Source organism: Nelumbo nucifera, chromosome 8 (genome assembly GCF_055504915.1).
Source record: "Nelumbo nucifera cultivar China Antique chromosome 8, China Antique-T2T, whole genome shotgun sequence".
NCBI lineage: Eukaryota > Viridiplantae > Streptophyta > Magnoliopsida > Proteales > Nelumbonaceae > Nelumbo > Nelumbo nucifera.
Window position 1 is genome coordinate 39021139 of NC_142656.1, and position 6756 is coordinate 39027894.

A 6756-nucleotide genomic window follows, 5' to 3' on the forward strand; every position below is an offset into this window, starting at 1 on the left:
TTCATCCCACAAGTAATATTTCACATCAGAGAAAAATTTCTTTCTCTGTTGATATGTCAGGTGAAGAGGCATCACATTCCCTGCCAAGAAATTAGCTAAATCAGCAAACCAAGGTTCATTTTTATCATTAATCGCATAGAGTTGCTCATCTGGGAATTCATCATGTAAGGCTGAATTATCAATATTTCCAACATACTTTTCATCCAGCCTTGATAAATGGTTAGCTACTGTATTCTCATTACCCTTCTTATCCTTGATTTCTAAATCAAATTCTTGTAACAACAAGATCCATCGTAGCTGCCTAGGTTTTGCATCCTTCTTAGCAAGCAGATGCCTCAGGGCAGCATGGTCAGTGAATATGATGACTTTAGATAAGAGTAAATAGGATATGAATTTTTCAATAGCAAATACTACTACAAGTAGTTCTTTTTTGGTAGTGGAATAATTTTTTTGTGCTTCATTCATGGTCCTACTTGCATAGTAAATGGTATGAAATTTCTTATCCTTTCTTTGCCCTAAAACTGCGCCTAAGGTATTATTGCTTGCATCACACATTATTTCGAAAGGTAGTTCCCATTCAGGAGTTGATACAATCGGTGCTTGAATCAATTTCTCTTTAAGGGTATTGAATGCTTGCAAACAATCATCAGTGACTTCAAAAGGCACATCCTTAACTAGCAGATTTGTTAGGGGCCTGGCGGTTTTGGAGAAATCTTTGATGAACCGCCTATAAAAACCGGCATGCCCGAGAAAGCCCCTAACATCTTTTATTGATTGTGGTGGAGGTAATTTTTCAATCAGTTCTATTTTAGCTTTATCAACCTCGATGCCCCGGGAGGACACCTTATGCCCTAGAACGATTCCTTCTCTAACCATGAAATGACATTTTTCCCAGTTTAAAACGAGGTTAGATTCCTCATACCTTTGGAGTACCTTTTCCAAATTAATCAAGCATTCATCGAATGATGATCCATAAATAGAGAAATCGTCCATGAAGACTTTCATGAAGTCATCGTTGAATTCACCAAATAATGACATCATACACCGTTGGAAAGTGGCAGGGGCATTGCATGGTCCAAAAGGCATTATCCTAAAGGCAAAGGTCCCGTAAGGGCAAGTAAAAGTGGTTTTTTCCTGATCTATTAGTGCAATGGGTACTAGAAGGTACCCGGAGTAGCCGTCCAGGAAGCAATAGTATTCGTGCCCTGCAAGTCTCTCTATCATCTGATCAATAAATGGTAGTGGAAAGTGATCTTTCCTGGTGGCCTCATTTAATTTTCAATAGTCTATGCACACCCTCCAGCCAATTATTGTTCTTGTGGGAGTTGATTCATTATTTTCATTTATGATTACAGTCATCCCACCTTTCTTTGGTACGACTTGAACGGGACTTACCCATGATGAGTCTGAAATTGGATAAATAATACCTGCTTCGAGCCATTTCAGAATTTCTCCTTTACCACCTGTTGCATTTTTGGATTCAGCCTCCTTTGTGGTTGTGCCTTGGGACTGCAGCCTTCCTCCCTCAGAATTTTGTGTGTGCATACCAACGGGCTGATTCCTTTTATGTCTGCAATGCTCCATCCTATGGCCGATATGTGTTGCTTGAGTACCCTCACAAGCTTTTCCTCTTGGAAGCCTGTCAAATCAAAAGAGATGATTACAGGTAAGGTGGAACTGTCTCCCAAAAACATATATTTTAAATGAAAAGGTAAGGGTTTGAGTTCCAAAGCTGGAGGTGCTTTGATGGAGGGTAATAGTTGTTTAGAGAGGATCGACCCATCTAATGGTAGAAACTTCCCTTTTCTTGGCTTGCATTATTCTTGGCTGGCCTCTAAATAGTTTATTACCTCCTCTACTTCATCCTCCACTACCTGCATGTTATTACCAGAATTAATGAGACAGTTTGGAAGTGGGTCATCTATCTTTGATTTATTAATTTCTGCTGCCACCACATCAATGGAGTCGATTACATAAACTTCATGTTCTTTAGTGTTAGGATACTTCAGGGTTTGAAAAACATTAAATATCATTTCTTCTCCATTAATCCTAAGAGTAAGTTGACCCTTTTGTACATCAATTAAAGCATTACAGGTTGCAAGAAAGGGTCTCCCTAGAATTAATGGCATCGATCTATCCTCCTCCATATCCAACACAATGAAATCAGCAGGGATGATGAAATTCCCTACTTTAACTAAGACATCTTCCACTATTCCCCGAGGGTATTTGATGCTTCAATCAGCCAGTTGTAGGGTAATGGTGGTAGATGTTAGTTCATGTAATCCAAGTCTCTTAAAAATAGAATAGGGCATTAAATTTATACTAGCACCAAGATCACATAAGGTTTTAACGAATTCAACATTTCCTATGGTGCAAGGTATAGAGAAACTCCCTGGATCCTTCAATTTTGGTGGTAGCTTATTTTAAAGAATGGCTGAACATTCTTCGTTTAATTTTACCATCTCGCAATCCTCCCATTTTCTTTTGTTGGACATCACCTCCTTCAGGAATTTTGCATACTTGGGCATCTGCGATAACACATCAAGAAAATGGTTAATGTGAATCTTTTTAAACACTTCCAAAAATTTCTCAAATTGTCTATCTAATTTAGCCTTCAAGACTCTTCCAGGGTAGGGGATAGGAAGTTTAATTTCATGTAAATTCAGTTTAGGGGTGCTTCCCTCATTCTCCTTTTGTAAATCGGCCATTTCAGCTTTCTTGTCATTTTCTGGGGCTTCGCCGATTGTCTTCCCGCTTCTTAAGGCTATGGCGTTCACATGCTCTCTGGAATTCTTTTCTGTGTTGCTGGGCAGCCTTCCTTCTTTCCTCTCTAATAACATGCTCACAACCTGCCCCATTTGAACTTCTAAGTTCTTAATCGATGCTTCATGGATTTGGAATCTTGCTTCAGTAGCATTGATGAACTTAGAAATCATCTTCCAAATTACTCTTTCTTTCTTGTGGGGGCGGCTGTGGTTGGAATCCCATGGGTGCCTTTTGATGATTGTTGCTCCAAGAGAAGTTGGGATGACTCCTCCACCCTGGGTTGTATGTATTTGAATATGGGTTATAATTTGTCCTGCCAACATGAGAGATAAAATTAGCATTCTCATGGGAAATAAAAGGACTATTTAATTGACAATCAGAATTGGCATGTCCTATTTGTCCACATAAATCGCATGAGATGCTAGATGGTGTATTAATGGCTGCAATATTAAAAGCATCAAACTTCTTATTCAGACTAGCAAGTTGCGCAGATATGGCTGCAAAGGAATCGATATGGTGTACTCCCCTCTAATTGGTTCGATCATTGCTCCACTGGTAGCTGTTTGACACCATCTCCTCTATTAGGTCATAAGCTTCTTCCGGTGTTTTCCTCATGATCGTACCACCTGCGGCTGCATCAATAATAGATCGATTAGAGGGGTTAATACCATTGTAAAAAGTCTGAATCTGTCGCCAATTTGGTATCCCATGGTGAGGACACTTCCTAAGCATTTCCTTGAATCGTTCCCATGCTTCATACAAGGACTCCCTCTCAAATTGAGCAAAAGTGGTAATATCATTAATTGATTTTGCTGTTTTGGAGGGTGGGAAATATTTAGCCAAAAATTTCTGGGTTAAATCATTCCAAGTGGTGATGCTTCCTGCAGGGAGTGAGTTGAGCCAATCTTTAGCTCTATCACGCAATTAACAAGAAAATAATCTTAACCTAATTGCATCATCACTAACTCCATTGTGTTTAAATGTATCACATATTTTCAAGAAAGTTAACGATGTGTGCATTAGGGTCATCACTTGGTAACCCACTAAACTGAATACTAGTTTGGATCATTTGAATTATTGCAGGCTTTATTTCAAAATTATTGGCATGGATGGTAGGCTTGCAAATGCTGGATGTCGCCCCATCAATGTTTGGACAAGCATAGTCCAAGAGGGTGTGATTTCCTTCTACCATCTCTACTTCTATTTCTAGGGCTGGTTCGCAAGTAACAACCTCTTCTCCTGCTTTTCCTTTGTTGGCCCTTTGCAACAAATGAAAGGTCCTCTCAATCTCAGGATCGAATTCTGCTAATCCTTCCTGCCTAGTGCGTGTCATGCACTAGTAATTCTGAACTAACAAGAATTCGAACAAATAAAAATAAAAATAATAACAGAAACAAAAAGAAATAGGAAAGAATAATAATAATAAAAATAATAACAGAAATAAAAAGACCAAATTAATCAAGGTTAACAAATTCTAATATTATTTTAAGATTAAATCCCCGTCAACGGCGCCAAAAACATGATAGCTATAAATATATCACCCTAGCAAGTGCACTAGTTATCAAGTAGTACAATAATATCGTTCCCACGGGGATTTAATAAAATAAGTATTAGAATCACAGTCTTCCCTAATTATTTGGACAGTCGAAATTTAGATTTGAGGAAACAGGAACTACTGAAAATAAGACTGGAATAAAGAAAATAAAAACAAGGGTGATCACTAATCGAATATGTAAATGATGGAATCGCTAGGACTTTATGTCCACCTAACCAATGTAATGAATATTGATGGGTCCAATTATCCAAGACTAATTGTTATTCCTATAAGCTGAGATTTTCATAAATCTATTTAATATTCTCTCTCGAGATATACTAAACCTATGCCCATCATGTAACCCTTCGATCTCTCGAGTAGAGCTCTCAAGATGGAAGTGCATTAAGTCCAAGAAAACCATTAAATTCAGATGAATCATGTATATAAATCTCTATATACCATTCAATTCACACTATGAATTATTCTGTCAATTATGTGAATTCCTCTCTCAATTCATTCACATAACCCAAATCAATTAAGAGGTGGCCAAGCTCTTAATTGCATTAAGCACAATAATTCATAAACTATATGGAAATCACAATCTTGGATAAATCAAGAAGATAAAAATATATTCATTAACATGGTTAGGCTTTCCACAGCCCTAGCAAGAAAACAAATCAGTTCATAATGGAAGAATTAAAACAAAGAAAGGGGAAGAATGAACTCTTGAATTCGCCCATGGTGCTAAGATCTCCTATTCTTGAAGTTTCTTTGAATTCTTGAACCTTTCTTGAACCCTTCTTGACTGATTGCTCCTTGCTCCTTGATTCAAATCAGAAGTTGAATGATTGAATGATTCAGTGATCAAGTGATTCCTAAAGCTGGTCCGCCCCCTCCTTTATATAGATTAAAGGGGAGGGGGTGGTCTCCTACTTTCTCTTGAAATTGATGTTTACAAGAAATAGAAAGTCCTATCCTAATTCTAATCCTATCTTTTTATCTCTTGAACTCAATCCCTTTTTCACTCTAAGCTTACATCAAGAATTTAGATCTAGAGGATTCTTCTTAGTTTCTTGTTCTTGGATTCGTAATAGACCTAATCTGCGAATTGGGCTTCAGCCAGGCTTTTCTGCGAGTTGGGCTTCAGCTGCGGATTGGGCTTTCCTACGAAATTTCCCCGACTTTGGGCCCGGAATTGACTTCGATGCATGCCGAATCTGTGAAAGCCCAAAACATGAAAGTTGTGATTGTTTCTCTTATCTTTCCAGTGGATCTTGTATCAACCCATTCGGAGTTCGGAGACGCGAGTTAGACCCAAATTACTGAACGTTGTCGAAACTGTGAAAAATCATCCGATTTGTCTTTCTTTGCTCTTGATGCCTTCTTTCATACCCTGGACCAAAATACAAGAGATATGAGTCCAATTAGATGTTAATTTAGTATAAAAGACAGAATAATTGGGGATAAAAATATAATAAATTCTACTCTCATCATTGCACTCTCTACTCACATGGATCCTGGGAATTAAAACCTTTTGCAAACAATTTGAAACCATAATATATATATATATATATATCCATATATAAAATATATTTTGTAAAACAAATTTCAATGATTGTAATCGGCTGCCGACAGTCTTGATTTCCATCAAAGAGAGTGCATCCCTGATCATTACCTTTGTCCGACAAAGGGGCTGATCCTGTCACTATGATCACCCACTCAAATAAATTCTCGGACTGTCCCAACATACCTAGACCCCCACTATGGATCTCACTGATTGGCACATCAAATACAGCCCAATGTCCAGGGCAACACTGGAATTCTGGTCCGGTTCAAGTTTCAAGTTAAACTTACACTGCATGTACCTCAGGTCTCACCTTGGCGGCTGAGACAGGCCACCCCAACCAAATTTGGTGGCACATCAGTGTCAGCCTTATCAGGATAGATCTCCCCAAATCGACCCACTGGCTGTGAACATTCTAAACTAACACGAGTCTTATTATGTGTCTAGTTTCAGGGTATTACACAGAAACACACCACTATAACAAGAATCAAATATGTACTTTATTCATTTAAAATAAATGTCATAATGTACATCAATCTGATTGGAGCTAAGGGCATACACTGTTTAACAACTCCCACTTGCACTAGGTCCAATCTGGTATAAGTCGAAGTCCTAGACTTTTCACGTGTTTCTCAAACACTTTCTGTATGAGTGGCTTAGTCAATGGGTCTGCTACATTCTCCGCTGATGCTACCTTCTGAATGAGGATGTCCCCTCTACCAATAATCTCCTGCCGAACGTGGTACTTCTTGTCGATGTGCTTTGACTTCGAGTGGGCTTGTGGCTCCTTAGTCTGAGCAATAGCTCCATTGTTGTCACACAACAACGGGATGGGTGATGTGCTGGGTGGAACAACTCCCAATTCGTTAATGAACTTTTTCATCCTCATGGC

The 6756-nt window shown here is 38.5% G+C and overlaps 1 non-coding gene across 1 annotated transcript; it reads left to right on the top strand.

The window, feature by feature from the left end:
• The first annotated feature begins 3469 nt into the window (after positions 1-3469).
• Positions 3470-3577, top strand: LOC148789897 (small nucleolar RNA R71). The gene has a single exon (XR_016079917.1). It is a non-coding gene; the product is annotated as a small nucleolar RNA R71 (small nucleolar RNA).
• The last annotated feature ends 3179 nt before the right edge of the window (positions 3578-6756 follow it).